This window comes from Macrotis lagotis, chromosome 2 (assembly GCF_037893015.1).
Source record: "Macrotis lagotis isolate mMagLag1 chromosome 2, bilby.v1.9.chrom.fasta, whole genome shotgun sequence".
Taxonomy (NCBI): Eukaryota; Metazoa; Chordata; class Mammalia; order Peramelemorphia; family Peramelidae; genus Macrotis; species Macrotis lagotis.
This window is the reverse complement of record NC_133659.1, coordinates 17,469,466-17,491,371: the sequence shown is the minus strand read 5'-3', so window position 1 is coordinate 17,491,371 and position 21,906 is coordinate 17,469,466. Positions and strand designations below refer to the sequence as shown.

Below are 21,906 nucleotides of genomic sequence, written 5' to 3'. Positions count from 1 at the left end.
TCTATTGCCTTTTGCCTTTGGGTTGCAGCCTTCTCCCCATTAAGCTGCATTCATTTTACATGTGGTACATATGTTGAAGCCAATGAATTTACACATGTGTTCTGTTATCTGTGTAGATAATAACATTTCTCAGCTCAAAAGACTCTCCTCTACCTTGTTCTTCACTCAAAAGGCCTATAGATTTCCAATTCTCTAAACTATTCGAAAAACCTTCTGAAACTATTCTGAGTCACAACTAAGAGGACTTAGGGACCTCTCAGAGTCTCATATACTGGTGTCCATATCGCACATGTCTGAGTGGGGTCTTTCCCTATAAAATGGGCAGTGACAGATTCTAGATTTCCCAGGCTCCAATCCTACTCAAGTGAGCTACTGAGGAAAAGCCCTCTTAGAACCTAAAGTCATGCCCAAGAGATTGAGTTAGGAAATAGAAAATGAGTCACAAGTTCTCTTGGGCATGGGATTGAACCACTTTATGTGAGACCACTTGCTGGACCATAGGATATACAAGAAGGAATAAGACTGGCCCCTCACAGGGCTTAGTCTAGAAGGGGAAATGAGAAATATACATAAATAACCAAAAGAAGCTCAAAAGCCTTTAGGTCTAATAGGGACTTAATAGATCATTGAGTCCAACTTCTCATTCTAGATATGGTATGGGTATAATATGGAAATAATGTTGTTGTTATGAGAAAACCAAAGTGTGCATTAGAGCAGTGGATGGACAGACCACTTCCTACTAGGGATCATCATGGAAAGCTTTGGGAAAGAACTTTGGAACTGAGCTTTGAAGGGTGATGAGAAACTACATACAAATAGCTGGGAGAAAAGTTTCCCAAATGAAGATGAGCTAAAGCAAAGCAGTAAGAAGCCACATTTGGAGAATATCAAGAGGTTTCGTGTAATTAGTGTCCCAGGAAAGTAACACGTTTTTTACTTTTTTTTATTGATGCCATGTCATAAAGACCTTTGAAGGCCAAATTAAGACATTTGGACTTTGTTGGGTTGGTAATAGGGGGGGTCATTGAAATTTGGTCCATACCAGAATGTGCCTTGTGCCCTGCCACTGAGGAAATGAGAGATTATAGGAAAATACACAAATAGATAATTGGCTTTCTTCTTCTGATTATGTGACAGAGGTACTCCCTCCACTTCTTAGAGAGGCTAGAGGAAACCCCAGGCCATTGAATCTGATGCCATCATTTTAGAAAAAAAGGAAACTGAGGTGTAGTAATCTTTTTTTTTTTAGGTTTTTTGCAAGGCAACCGGGGTTAAGTGGCTTGCCCAAGACCACACAGCCAGGTAATTATTAAGTGTCTGAGGTCACATTTGAACTGAGGTCCTCCTGACTCCAGGGCTGGTGCTTTATCCACTACACCACCTAGCTGCCCCGAGGTGCAGTAATCTTAAAAGGCTTGTCTGTGGATGTCATCTGGGTAGTAACTCCAGAGGCAAGAGTTGAACTCAGGTCCTTTGACTCTAGAGTCAAAGATCTTTCTAGAGCATGAGGGAACAATAAATTGACTTTCCAGCTGACCTCAAGCTCAAATGAACTCCAGACTTGTTGGATTTTGTACTTCTGTCAATACAGAATATTGATGCACTTATCCCCAGTTCTTGCCTATTTATTTATATACATGGGTATTATTGAACCAACAATTATGTATGCTATTTGAGATGAAGATGAAATAATATTGGACCCTAGGGTCAAGTAGGAGCCTTGGCACTTGTTGAGTAGTGTTTTAGGGAAATCACTTAGGTAACTACAAGGGAAATGAAGGGGGAAAACCCATGAGAAGGCAATTAAAGATTTGGTCAAGAAGTGATAAGGAAGGGGCGCTAGGTGGCGCAGTCGATAAAGCACCAGCCTTGGAGTCAGGAGGACCTGGGTTCAAATCCCATCTCAGACACTTAATAATGACCTAGCTGTGTGGCCTTGGGCAAGCCACTTAACCCCATTTGCCTTGCAAAACCTAAAAAAAAAAAGTGATAAGGATCTGAGCTAAAGTAGTGGTTATTCAAATGGTAGTAAGAAATGAGAGAAAAGGGGGAGGCGGAAGGAGAAGAGAAAAAGAAGAGGGAAGAGGAAGAGAAGGAAGAAGAAGAGAAAGAGAAGGAGCAAGAGAAAGAAGAGGAGGCAGCCAGGTGACGCGTTGCACTGAGTGCCGATCCTGGAACCCAGAACATGGATTCACATTCTTCCTCAGAACTTACCATCCTAGGCTTAACCTGTCTCGGTTTTCTCATCTGTAAAAATGGAGATAATAATACCAACTAAGTCCCAGGGTGGTGGTGAGGAGCCAATGAGATAAAACACTTTACAAAGCTTCAAGTCCTCTACAATTGCTAGCTAATATGGGGTTGTGTTGGACTTGGAGCCAGGGAGATCTGAGTGCTAATTCTATTTTAGTCTCTTCCGCCTATATGATAGGGAAGGACTTTATTTCTCAGTGTCAATCTCAGTAAAATGGGTCTAAGAACCCCAATCCCTTGGGGTCGTTGCAAGGATCAAACCTGCTAAAGTATATGAAATGGGTTGCAAACCTTTAAAAGCTAGCTATTGTCATTTTTCTACAGTTGAAAATTCATATTATTGAAATGTCATATCATTCGTACCTCCATTAATAGTTATATAATTGAACCTTCTCTTCTTCCTAAGTTCCTTCCAAGATGACCCTTACCTCCGCTTTCATAATTACTTCTTACATTTGTAAAGATATTTAAGGTTGTAGGATCACAGATTTAAAGCCTGAAAGAAGCTTAAAGGTTATTTACTTCCACTGTCTCCTTTTGCAAAGAGGGAAACTGAGGACCAGGGAAATCAACTGATTTACAAAGTGATATGTCTTGTTGGTCAAAATTCAAATCCAAGCTCTATAATTGTGACTCTAGTGCTTTTTTTTTCATTCTGTCTTAAGAATTTACAAAGTGACTTTTGAATATTGCCTCATTTGATAATGAGTGTCCCAATTAAAAATCCCATATTTTCCAAGAAATCTTTTCCCATATCCCTTCCTGCTTGTGCCTTCCCTCTGCTAATTAGCTCTAACTTATCCTGTATATTGCATTTAAATATATACATATATATAAAAGTATATTTACTTATTTTTTATTTTAAGTTCCAAATTCTCTCCCTCCAGTCCCTTGCCCCCTCATTGTGGAAGGTGAGTAATAGGAGGCCCATTATGCATGTGAAGTCATGCAAAACACATTTCTATTGTATGTAGTATTTAAATATTGTCTCCCCATTAGATAGTGAGCTCCTCAAGAAGAGAGACCATCTTTTTGCCATTCAATATAGCTCTAACACTTAGCACATTACCTGATACATGGTGAGCATTTAATAAATGTTTACTGTCTGCCTAACTAACTAATCAACTGGAATCGAGAATTGGTCTTAGAATCAGGAGGATGAGTTCAAGTCATTCGCTGACTTTATATTAACTGTGTGAACCTGAGCAAGTCATTACCCCTCTGATCCCCAGACAGTTTTCTAAATTTAAATTAGGAGCTGGTCTGCATTGGTTAGCAGAGGTGCCAAAGGCAGCTATGAGGGCAAGGAGCCTGATTAAAATGTAATGGGAAATATTTAGCAAAATAAATAAAATGCAATAAAACATAACAATACACTTTTTAAATAGAATATGAGGCAGACAAGGATCCTTACATACTGACTAGTGAGATAACTCTCTGTCTCTCTTTTCTTCTTCCTTCTTTTCCTTCTTTTAGTTCTTCCTTCAACTCCTCTCTGTCTCTCCCTCTCTGTCTCTCTGTCTCTGTCTGTCTGTCTGTCTGTCTGTCTGTCTCTCTCTCTCTTCTGAATCTCTTTGCTTTAGGTTCAGCGTTCTAACCACTCTGCTATCTGTTTTCCCCTTGTTGTCCAACTATTATATTTCTAAGGAATTAATTGGGGTCGGGGAGGAGAGGGAGATAATGAAGTGAAAAATATTGACTTCAATTCACACAGTCACTGTCAATGGATTCCTGCCGCCATGTCCTCAGTGGAACAAGAGCCAAGCAGGAGAACCACCTGCTTCAATTGGGGGATGATTCAATGACTTCCCAGTTGAGTTTAAATTAGCTTCACGGACTCAAATCAGCTAATCAAGGAAGGCTTGTGGATCAACCACAGTATTAAATCAGCCAAAATGAGATGTTCTATTCACTAAGTAATTTCATCCAAAGTCCACAAGTGCCCTCCCAATTACACCCTTTGATGTTTGGGAAAAATGAGAGAAGACTTAAGATGGGAGGGAGAACAAAAGGCTTGATACCCAAGAATTTCAACCCTTCCATTTTCTAAACCAATGGACTCATTTTATGGGTAGGTCACCTTAACCGATGAATTGCCCCATATATGTCAATGATTTACCTAAAAAACGTAAAGTAGCTTAAGTCCCTGTTAAGGGAGAGGAATTCATCAGCCCATCATTTACAATTTTGTTTACAGTACCATTGTCAAGTTAAATGTTCTGTCAATTCAATTCAATAAGTGTTTATTAAGATACTCTGTTGGGCTAGGCAAAAGGCAACAAAAGACTTGCGTTCAGATCACACCTCTGACATAGTTTAGATTGTGGTCCTGGGCTGCAAGGTAAGATCCCAGGGCCTCAGTTTCCTGATTTATAAAGTGGGAATGGTAATACTTTCATACTTTGCATACTTCCAATAATCCAACACAGCATTCATTAATTCTGTAACAGATTCAAGAGCCTTTCTTGGGTCTGGGCATACAAAGACAAAATAAGAAAAGTTTCCAGGTCATTAAGAAACTATCATAGAGAGGGTGAGGATGGGTGCCACCTGTAAATGGAAATGCATACATATGAGATTACTTGGTGAAGAAGAGATCAAACAAACAAGGAATTGAATGCCTCCCCATAAGATGTCACATGAACTGAGCCTTGAAAGAAAATAGGGGGACATGTAGGTGGTGCAGTGAATAGAGCACCAGGCCTGGAGACAGGAAGACTTGAGTTAAAATTCGACTTCAGATACTTAATGCTTAGCTGTGTGACCTTGGACAAGTCACTTAATTCTACTGCCTTGCAAAAAAAAATAGGAGTCCTAGGAGGCAAAGTTAAAGAATGAGTAGATTCCAGGCATAGGAAATAGCCCTTGCAAAGGCATGGAACAGGATACCAAACTTCATGTGTGGGGAATAGCAATTAGGCAAGTTGGCTGCAGCATAGAATATGTGGAGGGAAGGTATTTGAACAAAACCTAGAAATGCAGGCTGATCCAGATTGGTAAGGTAGCTTCAGTTTATTGAACAAGAGAGTGAGACGGTCATATGGGTAGTTTGGAAATACTGATTTGGCATCTGGGTGGAAAATGAGTTGGAAAGAAGAGAGAGTCAAAGAAGGGGGACCAATTAAGAGGCTGTTGCCAAATTCTGGGCAGAAATAATGAGGACATGAACCAGGAGTGCAGAGAAGGGGATATTTGCTGGAGACTTTAGGCAGGCAGAGACAATCACGCTTTGTAAACGAAGGACCATTGGGAGTGTGAAGTCAATGGCAACTGAGGTTGTGAACCTGGGTGACTGGAAAGATAGTGGTACTCCACCATAACAGAGAAGAGTGGGTGGCCCTCAGGTTATAAAATGTCGGATTTTAGATATCTATGGGATATCCAGATGGGGTTGTCCAGGAGGCAATTGCTGATGTGAAAATGAAAGTGAGAAGGCAGATAAAGACCAGTTGATCCAGGAATCGTCCACAAAGAGGCTATAATTGAGCCTGTGTATCATGAAGGAAAAGAAAAAGAAGGGAAACAAGTATATATTAAATGCCTACTGTATAACAGGAAAAATGTTAAATATTTTGCAAATATTCTGTCACTTGTTCCTCACAACAACCTTGTGAGGTAAGTGCTACTATTATGGGCAAACAGGCTAAGTGACTTCGCTAGTGTCACATAGTTAGCATCTGAGGCTAGATTTGAAGGTAGATTTTCTTGACCCCCAATCCAGTGCTCTCTCCATGGTATAACCAAGCTGCTCCGAACATTTATTGAGTGTCTGACTATGCCCCAAGTACTCTGCTAAGGGATGGGCCTATAAAAAAAGGCAAAAGACATGGAACTCCCAATCTGATGGTGGAGACAACATGTGAAAATTAGGAATAAACAAACTAGAGACAGAATAAACTGGAAATTAGTAACAGAGAGAAAACACTTCAGTAAACACCTCACAGATATGGAAGGTCAGTGATGTCCAACTCAAATAGAAATGGTGCCATTAACAGGATATAAGGAGCCCAGATGACTATATATTGACTTAGGAAGCCACATATGAACAGGGTATATGTTCTATTATAGTTTTATTTATGTTGCTAACTATTTCTCAGTGATGTTTTAATCTGATACTATATTGTACCAAGTGTATGACTTCTCTACTGTAGAAAAGTTTCCTTCATCCAGAGTCATGGAACACTGGAATCATGGTGCCACCAGGAAACCACAAATCTGTGTTCAATTTGCTCTATGTGCCCCTGAAATGTTATGATGTCGTTTTTAGAGTTATGGATTGGGAGAGACTGTTGCACCAGTTGACCTGTCCCTGGAGAATCAGGATAGCCCTCCCATTAGTAGATTCTACTTCCAATATTTTATAGATGAAATCCAATTGTCACTTTCCATTGACTAGAAAGAATAAATGACCAGTTGTTTTGTTGTTTTGCTTCAAAGAATTCAGCCCCTTCTCATCGTGATGGGGGGGGGTGTCAAACAAAGGACTTTGGGAAAAGATTTCATTTTCAAAGCATTTTCAAAGCACATTCAGTTCATTCCCTATTGAAACCAGCACCAATGGGTTGGCAAATATATCATTGCTTTTAAATTTAGGTTATAATAAAGGTTTCCCAACTGTGATATAATATAATGAATGTAAGTGTAATATCATACCTGAGAGGTAGTATGGTGTGGTGGATAGAGAAACAACCTGAAAACTACAACTTCCTTGAGTTCATGTCCCACCTTTGGAGCCTTCTGACTATGAGATCCTGAGGAAATCCTCCCTCTCTTCTTCCCTGAAAAGGGGAACCCTCTAAGCATATCAGATGCAATGAAAACATGACCCTAGTGAAGAGAGGGAGTTTTCTCACCTGCATTTTCCCTATCACAGGTTCTGGCCCTACCTCAATGATATAATATAATACAGAATATTCTAAGCATCTTAGTACATGTCTGAGCTATCAAAGCTTAACCACTATTAAGCACTTTTTCCATGATTAAAGACTGAAGATGCACTAAGACTTTGGGAACATTCTTTATAATGGAATGATCCAATGGAATGGCCTAATGGAATCATATGCTAAGCTTTGATTTATAATGTGATGTGCCACAAAATGATATGCTATGACATGCCAGAAGCTGTGGTACAATATAATACAGTATAATGAGATACTGTAGGATGGGATATGGGTATGATATGATATGTGTCATGATGGGATGATATAATCTAATATATGTGACATGACATGATATAATGTAATTGTATGACATATGCAAATTGGTATAATACAATGAGATTACTGGAACTCCTAAATAAAGAAGCACCCTCCACTCATGCTAGAGGCCCCTTCGGTGAAAACTAAAGTCTTGGGAATGTACCAGGAACACTAATAATTTAAGTGACCAGCCCAGGGTTACATCAATTGTGTATACAAAATTTAGGAGTTGAACTCAGCTCTTCCTGTCCCTACAATCAGCTCTCTTTCCATTCTATGATATTGTCAATTATATCCTATAATATATTATTTACTATAAAATACCATTTTATATTCAAACCTAACACATTTTGGTGGTCATTTTATGTTTTATTAATAATTATCATAATGAACAATGCTTTCTGCAGGAGACCTCCCCTTCTCTCAATAGCATACACACACAAACACATGCTTCCAGAAGTCCCCTGCCCCTACCGATGAGTCCCATTGAGCTCATCCCGGATGGTGCCAGGAAGACAGACCATGATGGTGGCTGGGGTAGCAATGGGTTACCTTCTCAGTTAGTGCCTTCAGCATCCCAGGGATCTCAGTGCCATAGATCTAACTGAATCCAGTTTCATTCACCAGGAAATCACCAAGCCCCTGTTAGGATACAAATATTTCACTAAGCTTTGGTAATACAAGAAAAGATAGAAATATGCCTTTCCCTCCAAAAGATTATCTTCTAATAGGAAAGACAACATAGACAAGATTAAGTTAAAACAAAATATAACAACAGCTCCATTTGCATGGGAAATGCTTTGCCTGGATTATCTCATTGGAGGCAGGTGCCTTGAATATCCCCATTTTACAGATGGGGAAACTGAGGCAGGTAGCAATTAAGTGACGTGGCAGGGTCCCATAGTGAGGATTTGGAGGAAAATGAAAATTAGAATTTCATTCTCTTTAAGTTCAATGGAGTTCAGATGAAAGCGGTGTAGAATAAAGCACTGTCCTGTTTCTATTTTTTTTTTTATTTTTGCAAGGCAGTGGGGTTAAGTGACTTGCCCAAGGCCACACAGCTAGGTCATTATTAAGTGTCTGAGGCTGGATTTGAACTCAGGGACTTCTGACTTCAGGGCTGGCGCTCTATCCACTGGGCCACCTAGCCGCCCCCATCCTGTTTCTTTCTGTTCAACCGTGGCAGGATTTCTCAGGGGGAGAAGGGCAGAGGGTTTGGGTTGTGAATGACAGTACTGGGCTGGAAGGTCATTCTTGCTGAAAGCCTAGGAAGATGGTCTGGCAGCTAGACCAAGAACGACAAGAATAAGCATGCATTAAACACTTTTGCTACCTGCTAAGCACCAGCAGCAGAAGCAACTGGCTCCTGTGCTCCAAGCATTCCCCTTCTCCTGCCTAAGACCCAAGGCCAATGGCTCTGCCATGGCAAGTGAGAGACAGGCAAAAGGGAAGTGATCTCGGAGTGGAGGAGGAGGAAGGAGCAGGGCAAGGGGAAGGGCGAGAGAAAGAAGGGAGGGAACAGAGGCCTGAAGGAAAGCAGGCAAGCAGAGCAGTTCAGGAATGGGGACTGCCAGTGGAGAGTCTTAGGGTGGGGAGCAATAGAGTGGCCTATTCAAAGGAGAACAAGGAGGCCAGTGTCCCTGGGTTTTAAAGGGAAGGAAGGAGAGAGGGAAAGAAGGAAGGAAGGAAGGAAGGAAGGAAGGAAGGAAGGAAGGAAGGAAGGAAGGAAGGAAGGAAGGAGGGAGGGAGGGAGGGAGGGAGGGAGGGAGGGAGGGAGGGAGAGAGGGAGGGAGGAAGAAAATAGATTGTAAAGGGCTTTAAAAGTCAAACAGAAGAATGTGGAAAAGAACCCCCAAACTATGAAGCAAATGACAAAGCCCATCTTCAGTGAGGGATGCTCACACAGGTCTGACAGTTTCCAATGTTAACTGTTTATTCTTACGAGCTAAGCACAATACTCTTCCCCAGGGAAGGGTTACAAACGTTCTTTAAATTTAAATTTGGTGCCTTCTAAAGTCAGACCTAGGGAACAATGCCCCAGTTGCCCTGCCCTAGTTCTAGCTCTGCAAAACCTCCCTTCTCCAAAGCCTCACCTCTATCCTACACAGGTTTCCATGAAAACAGTCTTTTCCCACCATCCTTTCCTGAATGGGGGATCAAAAGCATGTGCTCTGTCCTCATTTATTCAACTTCAGAGAGAAAATGACCATGGGAAGGCTGTGGCCCTGGCCTTGGCCTTGGCCTTGGGATGGCTGTACAATATCTCACTCCTCTGCTGATCCCTGGGATTTCTTCCCTGGCCATGGTCTTCAGCAGAGTGTACACCTGTTGTTCGATGAAAAGCCAATGGCGGGGAGGGGGCAGCCCCCCCACTCACAATATCCTCTGTCCTGAAGCGTCATTCTCCAAATCAGGACCCAGCCTGGTGACAAGTTTCACCTCTGAGTCTTGCCAAAGAGGGGGAGGGGAAAGTAGCTGGGGAGATGATGAAATGACTATTTGCCCCGAGTTGGGAGGGAGACTGGAATGAGAGCCAGATGATCTTGCCTCCAATCAGCCAGGCCCTCGCTAAGGGCCAAAAGAGGACAGTGACAGCCTCACTCTGCAAGGGACTTTTCTGTCTCTCTTCCCATCCAAACAGCTGCCAGGAGAAAGCATTACATGCAAGTGTGGGGAGAAAATCTGTTGAGAGCACAGATGAGGAAAGGGGGTTGCTTTATTGGGGCGGGGGTTATTTTTATTGGCTCCCCCTTCCTCTTTGAAAAGACTTTTTTAGCATATTTTCAACATCAGACACTGACCAGTCTTTGGAAAGGAAATGCCCACTAAGTCGGCACCTCCTGACCTACTTCTCTCTGGGAGCTGAAACCAGATCTCTTTGTGCTATTTTTTAAAAAGCATCGACTCCTGAGTGGGGTGGGATGCTGGTAGGCCCGAGCTCCTGAGGCCCTTCTGTTACCTTGTCCCTTGTCCTTTCCATTCCCCTTGGGCCACACACGCAAAGAGATGCCTTTCCAGTTAAACGCATTCGGACTCGCTAATTTCTTCCATCTGTTCTTTCCCTCGGAACTCCAGCCATGAGACAAAAGGCTGTGGAGGAGATTTGGTTCTCCTAGCGATAACTAGGTCACCCAAAATGGACGGAAAGTATAAGGAGGGAGAGAGGGAGGGAAGGCAGGGAGCATGTGGATTGTGGTCATCACTGTCATTGTTATGGTTGTTGATGTGGTGATGGTGATGGTGATGGTGATGATGGTGATGATGACATGTCATTGTTGATGTGATGATGATGATGATGATGATGGTGATGATGATATGGTTTCCTCGAAGCTAGGATGGAGCAGGTTGATTTAGCCAGCATGCACATTAAAAACATGTAAGATCATCCAAAGACGAGGGGACCAGAGTCATGTATGACAATAACTTTGGAAAGCATAGCCCTGTTCAAGTCATTTGGAAAACAAGGGAGGTCTGGGGGCGAGGGGGAGACGTAGCTCTGCAAATTTAACACACTCACTTTTTGTTTGCATTTGAATTATTCATATTTTCCCCATCACTTTTATAAATCTCAACAATAACAAAACAATAAACCAAGTCTCATTTGTAGCTGATTTCGGAAGGGTGGATGTCCACAAGGAAAAGTTAATGGTAAGTTCTCCTGGACTGGTCCTGGCTGGTACGCACATAGCCCTAAGTGAGAATCCCTTGAATTCAACCAGGTACCATACACTTATGACACTGGGATGGACACCCACTGGGCTAGAGAAGGGAGATGGAGAGAAAAGTCAAAGCAGAGTCCCTGCCCTCAAGGATCTCACTCTCTAATGGGGAGAGGGGGGGAATGGACAGTATAGTTTTAAAAACCAACAATTAGGTAACTACAAGATGTTTGCAAAGAAAATGGGATGTGGTTTCTGGCACTGGCATTGTGGAGGAGACAGGGGATGAGGAAGCTGTCTGGAAGGAAGCAAGGAAAACTGAGAGGCAGAGGTGAAGGGGCAGGTAAAGCCAGACAAAAGTGCAGTGGTTGGAGATGAAGAATCCTATTTGAGGACCAGCTATAAGGCCAGAATCACTGAATTTCACAGCTCCTAGAGGGGAGGAAGATATGAGACTGGGAAGGAAGGAAAGGGCAAGATCAGGATGTGTTTTAAAAGCCAAAGGGGTACTTGATATTTAAACAGCATGGAAAGGAACGTCATGGCCAAAGACTTTTTGGTGTTTGGTGGTTGGCAGAATTGGGAACTTGAACAAAGTAAGATGTCAAGCTAAACATAGTCTGATCCTTACTGTCCTCATCTGCAAAATGGGGGTTTGATTCAGTTCACTTCATCAAGCATTTATTTAGCATTCTGTGCCAAGCATTGGGAATAGGTAGAGAAAAATGAAGCAAAAATGAAATCGTCTTCTTGGAGGCGGCTAATATCATAGATTTAGAACTAGAAGGGGTCTCAAAGTACACCCCCCTATTTTATGGATAAGGAAACCAAGACTCAGAGAACTTACCCAAAGGGAATCTTCAGTAAACATTTATTAAGCACCTACTATATACTGGACATTGTGCAAAGCACAGGTGATGACAGGTGAAATTTGAACCCAGTACCTCTGACTCTCAGTCTGGTGTTATTCCCACTATTTCATCCCAGTGAAACAATAGCAGTAGTCCCTCCCATAGGGATTGTGGAGGCTCAGATGAAATAATATGTGGAAAGGACTTTGCAAATATTAAAGCAGATAAGTATCAGTAAAGCAGATAAGTATCAGGTATTATTATCGGTCAGCATTGCATTGAAGCGGGGTGCCATGGCCTGTAATTTTATCAGCATAAGTTGGGCAGCTCAGCCCGTCAGTCTAGGTGGTCTCTGAGATTCCCTGACTTTAAAGCTATGATAACCTATGACCCTAATTTTCTCAAGTCAAGTTGATTAACATTTATTAATCACCTTCCAGAGTCAATTCCAATCTCAGACACTCCTAGATGTATGACTGGGCAAGCCACTGCCCTCTGTTTGTCTCAGTTTCCTCATCTGAAAAATGAGCTGGAGAAGGAAATGGCAAGAAAATTTCAAATGTCATAGAGAGTCAGATATGACTGAAGCAACCAAAAAACAGCAATAACAATAGTATACATATATATATGTGTATATATATATATATATATATTAGGCATAAAGAGACACAGAAAAATACAGTCTTTGCACACATTTTAATGGGGGAACAACCTACAAATAATTATCCATAAACGATAAGCATTGGGTCAATGGGAGGCCCTCTCAAGAAAGTGTTTACCATCTGAATGACCTTTGGCCAATGGTTTAGCTTCACTGGGGCCTAGATAATTTGCATTTTGAAGGGGACTCATTCAATCCTAGTTGGTGATGCCATGGCATCATGCTTGGAGGCAGTATGAAACAAGGGAAAATGCGTTAGTTCAATGTGTTAATTCTTTAATTCTCAAAGAAGACCATGACCTCAGGGAGGTGACATCGTGACATGCACATCAATTGGATTTCAGTAAGGCAGGGCTGTGTTAAATCACCAGTCTGTTTCTCCTCCAGAGCCATCCAGGACCAGTGACCAGATATGAATCAGGACGCCTAGAGATGGCCCTGAATGTGAGGCAATCAGAGTTAAGTGACTTGCCCAAGGTTACTCAACTAGTAAGTAACTGAGACCAAATTTGAACTCAGGTCCTCTTGAGTTCAGTGGGCACTCTACCCACTGTGCTATTTCAGATCCTTGTTCCTTCCATTTACTGCCTCTGTGACTTTAGACAAGTCATTTAGCCTGCCAGATCTCAATTCCTTAATTCATAAAATAAGAAGGTTAGACTAGACAGACTCTGAGGTTCCTCCAAACCCTAGTTCTAAAAAGTGAATGTCCCCTTGCTCAAAGGCAGAGCCCAGGAGGTCATGGTCACAAGCTCTGACCTGTCAGCAGGAATCTCATCAAATATTCTTTCCATCACTGCATGCTGTTTTTGGGAGTCCCATGACCCAGGACACTGAATATGTGAATCCAGTCCTCAATTGTACAGTCAACTGATTTCAAATCCAGTTTATCATGGATTCTTAACCCAATGCACGTGGCTGTTGCTCCTTGACAGTCACATTAAAATGTTCTAATTCTTCACTGTCTTCCCTGCTATGAGATTTTTGGAACAGGTAAGAAATAAATGCCAGCTTTACATCATGGTTGGTATTTCATTGAGGTGCAAGAAGCAGGAAGTAGGAGCTCGCTCGAGGCAGATTCTAAGGAGAGGAATGCAGTCTTTAGCATTGGAGAGAGTTCACTGCTTCAGATTTCAGAATGCTCATGGAAGGCCAGAATGGGGAAGGAGCTTAGAAGACAACTCAGCATCTACTCTTGACTCACTGCTTACTACCTTTGAATGGGATGTTTCAATAGCAAGCCTTGGCCCCAAGTCTTGCAAATTCTGAGACTAGCTCTCAAAATCCACACCAAGGAAATATGGATTGTGAAGAGGAGGGCAGGAGACTAGGAAACGGTATCCGACAGGATGGAATTGGGAAGGCCAAGGGAGCCCACTGGACAATAAGACCAAGAACGGATGATCAGATTGGTCCTCCATTACATGCAAGATCTAGAATCTGAAACCAGGTACCCGAACTCCAAATTCAATGTGCTGCTTTCAAGTCCAATGACATGAGCTCAGGAGGCTAGGTTAACATAGTGAATAGAACCTCAGCCCTGGAATCTGAAGGGACTGAATTCAAATCCAGACTCAGATGCTTGCCACTTCCTAGCTGTGTGACTTTGGGTAAGTCTCTTAATGCTGATGGTCTCCCTCCAGGGTCATCTCCAGTCATCCTGATTCCTATCTGGTCATTGAACCCAGATGACTTCAGAGGAGAAAGAGGCTGGTGACTTAGCACAGCCTCCCCTTCACTCAAATCCATTTCTTGCCTGTCATGGTATCACCTCCTTGATGTCATGTCTTCTTCAAGAATGGAGGACAAACATCATCATGTCATGGGTTCACCAGTCTAGTCGACATAGTATTGATTAATTGTGTTGGGGTTTGAAGTAACAACGAAAGGCAACAATCCCTGACCTCAAGGAGCTCACTGTCTAATGGAAGAAGCAACATGTAAACAAAAAGGTATATAAAAGATGGCAGCTGGGTGACACAGTAGGTAAAGTGTCAGAAAGACCCAAGTTCAGATTTGACCTCAGATACATTGTGACCCTGAGCAAGTCACTTTAAACTGTTTGCCTCAGTTTCTTTACCTGTAAAAATAAACTGGAGAAGGACATAGAAAACCATTCGAGTATCTGCCAAGAAAATCCTGAATGGGATCACTAAAAGTCGGGCATGACTCATCGACTAAACAACAGCAACACAGGACAATGAGCATTTGCTAGAAAGAGGAAAGATCTCATATGGAAAGTAGGATCTGAGCTAAGCCTTGAAGGAAGCTGAGGAGGTAAAGGGGAAAGTGGACAATACATTCCCAGAGTCAGCATATGGAATATTAGGTTTGCAGAACAGCCAATGGGCCAGGGGAATTTGATCTGAGAGTATGTGGAAAGGACTATAAAGTATAGAAAGACTGGATGGGTATAAAGAGGCCAAGTTATATGAACTTCAATATAAGGATTTCTGAAGATGATAGGGAACCAGGGAAATTCATTCCCCTGTCCCCAAAACATCTTAGTTCTCACTTCCTCTTTGGGGTCCTGTTGCCATGCTGCGCTTCACCTATGCCACAGCTCTTTGACAAAATTGCCACAGGGAAGAAACATGAGAGAAGGTGCACCCCTCTGATATTAGCTCTCTATACTAAGTCCCATTTGCTCTAGTCACCGATAAGGTCACACAAAGCCAAGACTCAAATCCAGATCTTTGGGGTCTTGTTCTCCTTCCCTCCCTCCCATCGAGTCTGGACAGATTGTTTCCAGCAAACTCTCCATGTCCACTCCAGCTTGTACTTGGCGGTGGCGGCGGCGGCGTAGATAACCTTGACAACTCCAACAATAAACAGACTTGGTTTAATGGAGGACGAGTAGCATGTTTAAACATCTCTGCCAAATCTCATCACCGTGCCAACGTTTCCAGGTGTTTCTTTGTGTTATCCCAGAGCATGAACATCATTTTTTTTCCCTTCAGTTCGGAAGAGGTGGTCCAAAATGTTTAAGCGACAGTGGTTGCAACATGTCAGAGTGGGAATTTATTATCTTGGCCCCAATAGGTCTTAATAAGCCTTACACAACTGTTTAGGCATTTATTCTATTAACGGCTGTTCATTCTGGGGGCTTCACCTGAATATTCATGATCTGCCTATTCCCAGAGCTTCGGAGGAGCAGCTGTTTGAGATCCGCTGCAAATGTTCAAGAGAGCTCCACAAATATAAACACCCTCCCAGATGAACGCTCGGGGCCCCGGGCCTCACTGGTGATGGCCAGGAAACATTGATGGGGGCTGATGGGTTTTTTTTTTTTGGAGGATGGGCATTTACTAGGTTTAAATAGCCCTCACCCTTTGGAGAGCATTAGCATGGAGGACAAAGGGACTGGGGTAGACTTCATCTTACAAAGGCAGGAGGGAGGAATGCTTTTCTCCTCTAGGCTCCTTGGGATGGACAGGCTGGATCAATTCCACTTTGAATGGAGTCCAAGTCAAGTCTTGGAGGGCAGGAAGAATTCTACATGAATCCTGTTGGTAAATAAAGGTTGAGCTAGCTAAATTTGGGATTGAGGCACAAGGATAGGTGTTTCTAGTTTTGGCAATGTTTTGCATGGTTTTTTTTAACCATTCATGGAAGACTATTAGAGGTGAAGGGAATTGATAGTGACTTCCCAAGAAACTGAGGCAGAGGTACATAAAGAAGTGGAGAGAATACAAAACTCAAAGGCAGAATCACAGATCTTAGGCTGGAAGGGCCCTCTGAGGTCAGTCAGTCAGTAGACATTTATTAACTGCCTACTCTTGACAAGGCACTGGGCTAAGTAGTGAAAATACAAATGTGCAAAAGAAAGATAGTCCTTGCCTTCATTCAAGGCTGTCTAGTCCAAACCTCTAAAAGGATGGAAAATGAATCCCAGAGAGGTTCAGAAATTTGCCCAAGATCACAACTCATATCAGAGACATACGGTTGGAGGGGACCCCAGAAGCCATCCAGTCCATTGGACAGATTTGGAAATCAAGATCGGAGGTCTTCTGGGTGGTAAGCATCTGAAGCTTCCTATGAGCCAGACTCTAACTCCAGGACCAAGGAGATGGAGGCCCAAGTTTATCCTTTTTATTTTGCTCTCTTTACACATGAAGAAGTCACTATATCTCAAGAAGTCTTTCAATTTTAAATTAACCACAATCTTCCAGAAAGCAGGGAGCTCATAGACTGAGCTAAGGAATGATGCAGGTCTCATGGGTGAAATTAAGAAAATAGATATCTGAGGTGAAAGCTTAGGAAATCTCCCTCCCCAGCAATTCTCTCCTTTTGTCCCACAGGAAACTTGCAAAAATCAAATAAGTTTTTTAAAAAAGAAAAAACCCATTCTCTGATGCCCATATTGTTCATCAAAGTCATATAAACATATAAATCTTTGCCATGGAAATCCCAAATAGGGTTGCAAAGAGTCGAATGCGACTAAAAAGTGACAACATCAAGAGTAAGAAACAACAACCCTTATTAAAAACCAGGAATTAGGTGAGGCATTGGAAATTCTGACACAAAAATGAAACCATCCCTGCCCTCAAGGTGCTTATGTTCCTTTGGGGGAATGCAACAATGAGAAAGATAAATAAACATTAAACAGGGATGGAAGTAAATATAGATAGTATTGAGGGTGTATAGAGGAAGGGTCCAAGGATCTATAGGGATCTTGTGGGAGGCAGATTTGAGTTGCACCTTGAAGGAAGCTATGGCTTCTAAGACAGGTGACTCCTCAGAATGTATAAGAAACGGCCTCTACAAAGGCAAAGAAGTGGGAGATGAGCCATCATTCACTGAGAACAGTATAGAGGACACTGTAGTCAGACTATAAGATGCTTAAGGCAATTAATAAATAATAACATGGGAAAGAAAGATCAGAAATAGAATGTGGAAGATTTTTGAATATTAAACAGAAAATTTTATATTTTATCCTAAAATCAGTAGCGGTAGCCGGGGGATGCCATAGTCCATAGAGAGTCAGCTCTGGAGGCAAAGGAGAATTATTTTAATGAGTTCAAATCTAGTCTTAGACACCTTTCTGTGTGATGTTGGGCAAGTCACTTACCTCTCTTTGCCTCAGTTTCCTCATCTATAAAATGAGCTGGAGGAGGACATGGCAAGCTATTCTGGTATCTTTGCCATGGAAATCCCAAAGAGGGTTGCAAAGAGTCAGATACGACTAAAAAGTGACAACATCAACAAGGAGATGGAGATGCAAAACTGCCCCAAGGAAAGAAGCACAGAGGTTAGAGATAGAAGAAGCCTCAGAATAATCTTGTTCCTACCCTTGTATATAGGAGAGAAAACTGAGACCCGGAAGAGAAGTGACTTGCTCAAGGTCACACAGCAAATAAGTGACAAAGCTGGACCTCAAACTTGGATTTTCTCATTTTTAAGTACAAGATCCATGTCTTCTCTAGTGTTCCTTGACCCTCACTGTAGCACTATGGATGACTTTGGGTATCATCTCTGAGTCTTAGTTTTCTCCTCTGTAAAATGGAATGATTGGACCACGTATTTTTTTTAGGTTTTTGCAAGGCAAATGGGTTTAAGTGACTTGCCCAAGGCCACACAGCTAGGAAATTATTAAGTGTATGAGACCGGATTTGAACCCAGGTACTCCTGACTCCTAATAACCTAATAATCTAATAATCTATTGTTCTAGAATTTCTGAGCTTCTTTCCAGTTCTATAACCCAATAATTCCAGCAAAAAGCCTGGGTTTGTTCTCTAAAATGATATATTATCTAATTACTTATTCTAAGAAATAAATTCTCAATAGAACATATTTTCATTCTCAGAAAATATATGAATCCTAAGGACATTTCCCCCCTTATCCTTTACATTAGAAACTTAGCAGCATCTTGGTGCAATGAAGAAAATAATGAGACATGACTTCATATGCCCAGCTCTGCTGTGTGACCCTGAACAAGTCACTTACCATAGTTAGACCAAAAATTTCTCTATAACATGAGGGTAGTAAATGAGATGACCTCAAAGGTCCCTTCCAACTTTAAATCCATCTCCTGGTCTCTATTGCTCTCTAATTGTTGGATTGCATCATCTTCCCAACTGACTCTTCTCTAGCAGAGACTATTTGTCTCTCTGTCTCTCATTACTCAAAGTGTTGGGCACATATTCAAGGAGTCAGTAGATACTGCCAAAGTATTAATGGGTGGGAAAATGTGGCAAGACATCTTGTGGACCTCATAGAAGTTCTTCAAAACCTATTCCACAGGGGAAGCTAGGTGGTGCAGTGGATAGAGCACCAGCCCTGGAGTCAGGAGGACGTGAGTTCAAATCCGGCCTCAGAAACTTAATAATTACCTAGCTGTGTGGCCTTGGGCAAGTCAATTTACCCCATTTGCCTTGCAAAAAAAACTCTAAAAAAACTATTCCACACACTAACCACATTAGTCAGGAGTTATGTGAAGTACTGGAAATTCAAAAATACATATGAAATGACCCTTGCTTCCATGGAACTTATATTATAAATTGGGGCAAAATGACAGAAAGGAAAATAAAGCTTAAACATGAAGTCAACAGGCCACTATAACTGGTCTTCTAATTGTTCTTCCTTCACCATATTCCATCTTCCTCAGTGACTTTGTGTTGATTGTCCTGCATAGCCTAGACCTCCTCCCTTATGCCTCTTATCTTCAAAACTCATTACCAGTACCATCTTCTTCATAGGACCTTTCCCGAGCCTCCAGCCTCTACCTTCTACCTTCTACCATTACTTACCAAAAAAGCAACTGACATTTACTTTCTGTAAATAGTATATATGTACTTATACATATATCTTCTTCAAAAGAAGTTAAGCTCCTTTGGGGGGGAACTACTTCTTTTTTTTTATCCCCAGGGCTCAGCATAGTGTCAGTAATAAAGGAGAAACTCTTTAAGTTTAAATGCCTGTTGATTTGATTGATAAAATGGGGAAGCATCCATTTCTAAGGGAAACTATTGCCTAGGGTGGGCAGAGGAGGGAAGCAGAAGGAGGATAAGTATTTCTCTATGGCTTACTACATACAAGACACCACGCTAAATATTTTGCAAAAATTATCTCATTTGATCCTCAAAACAACCCTGAGGGCAGCTAGATGGTGCAGTGGATAGAGCACTGGCCCTGGAGTCAGGAGCACCTGAGTTCAAATCCAGACTCAGACACTTAATAATTACCTAGCTGTGTGACCTTGGGCAAGTCACTTCACCCCACTGCCTTGCAAAAACAAAAAGAAACAAACAAAAAAACAAAAAAACCCTGAGAGGTAGGTCATAAAATGGAGCAAACTGAGGCTGCGAGAGGGTAAAGATCACACAGCTAGTAGTATCTGAGTCTTGATTTGAACTCAGGTTTTCCTAGTTTCGGGCTCAGCACTGTATCCACTGCAGTGCCACCTAGCCGCCTCAGTGGGTAGGACAGGGTAAGCATGAAAGAAAGCAGATCTAAGCTGATACTTTTGTTTGTCAGTAAAGAAATCGGTCACGTTGAATTCATTTGAATGCCAAAAGAAATGGGACTAAAGGAACTAGAGATGTTGAGACTAAGAAAGAAAAAATCTTGAGAGGACACAAGAACTGGGATGGTCAACAAATTTATCTTAGAGGACCTGGAAGAAGGATGAGATTGGCTTTGGTTGAGCCCAAGATCAGTGGAGGAGGAAGGAGACTGGAAGGAATGGGGAAATGTTTGTAAGGAAAAGCATGAAATAACTTAGGCTCAATGTCAGGAAAAGCTTCCCAGCGGTGAGCGCTCCTCTAATGAAGATGGGCTGCACTAGGAGGAAGGAAATGCATTGCTTCTCTTCCAACAACATCTAGATGATCCACTTCTTGGGCAGGTAGTAGAGACGATTCTTATCTGTTGACTTGGACTAGCTGGTCTTTGAGATCATTTCTAATTCTAAGATTCTGGAATCAGTGAGATCACTGATATTGGAAGGGAAGGGAAGGGAAAATAAAGGGAAGGAAGATAAGGAAAGGGAAGACAAGAGCAGCCAAGGGTAGATGAGGGAAGGGAAGGCAAGGGGAAATGAAGGAAACAAAGGGAAGAGAAGGGAAGTGAAGGAAGGAAAGGAAAAGAAGATAAGGGAAGAGGAAGGAAAGGAAAAAAGAAAGGGAAGGAAAAGGAAGAGAAGAGAAAGGAAGCAATCAGAATAAAATGTAATGGGTCACTACCTAATGAATTAAGTTGAGACCCTTTTGTCATTATAAAATTTTCTTTGGGGGATTGAAGAAAAACAAATTTCTATAAGAAGCATGGATTGCAATGAAGTAATAGACATCGGATTGGGATTCACAAGGTCTGGGGTTTTGGTCCTTATTATCATTAAATAACTGTAATAGCATTAAGTAAGTCACGTTCCTTCTGAAAGTCTCAGTTTCTTCATCTCTTAAGATGAGGAATTTGAGGACAAATGATCTCTTCCCATTTTGGAAAACAATACATATCTCCTCTTCACAAATGGAGAGCCAGTACTCTATCACGTGGAGACAGACTTCGCAGTCAGGGGTCCTATGCTCCAGGATTGTCTCTAACACACAGTGTGTGGCCCTGCTCATTGTTTAGCATCTGACCTTCATTTTTCTCCTCTGTCAAATGGGGACAAGAATATTTGCTTTCTTTCTTATACAGGCTTGTTATGAAGAAACATATTGTACTGCAAGTCTGATGGGAAGCAGCTCGTGTCCTTGATGTGGAATTGGAGGAGTAGATTCCTTTATGCTTACTTGCTTCACGTCACTTCCCTTCCCTATGTCTCAGTTTCTTCATCTGTAAAATGGGGCTTCAATTTGATTCAATTCCATCTGACAATGCCTTATTAAACATCCGCTAAGTCATTATTCTAAGTATCAAAAGGAAACAGTCTGGCTTCAAGAATTTTGTGTTTCTCTGGGATAAACAATGTATAGATTACAATAGCTTAAACCTCTCAGGGCTTTAATAAAATAATAATAATAATAATAAGCATTTATATGGCATTTTAAGGTTTGCAAAGCAGTCTATCAATCTGATCCCATTTGACCCTCACAAGAAATCCTGGGAAACAGGTGCTGGCTAGGTACTCATTTTAAAGACGAAGAAACTGAAGTAGCAGGTTAAATAACTTGCCCAGAGTCACACAGCTTGTATCTGGCGATAAATTTGAACTCAGGTCTCCCTCGCTACAGATCTACCGCATTATCCTCTGTACACCTGGCTGCTTCCATAGTTCCAATGAGGCGATTTCTTCAAATACCCTTATAAACTTTCATGACATTATAAGATCATGGGTCTAG

General features: G+C 41.8%; 1 protein-coding gene and 1 long non-coding RNA gene across 5 annotated transcripts in view; one reads left to right on the top strand and one right to left on the bottom strand.

The window, feature by feature from the left end:
- LOC141510932 (uncharacterized) overlaps positions 1-10,594 on the bottom strand; it is a 29,548-nt gene extending 18,954 nt beyond the window's left edge. The window contains exons 1-2 of the long non-coding RNA XR_012475197.1: positions 10,411-10,594; positions 8,004-8,093 (exon numbers count right to left, since the gene is read on the bottom strand). This is a non-coding gene — a long non-coding RNA (uncharacterized LOC141510932). The remainder of the gene's footprint in view (positions 1-8,003; positions 8,094-10,410) is intronic.
- Positions 1-21,906, top strand: part of NFIA (nuclear factor I A) — a 690,308-nt gene that overhangs the window by 102,071 nt on the left and 566,331 nt on the right. The gene's annotated exons all lie outside the window — the stretch shown is intronic.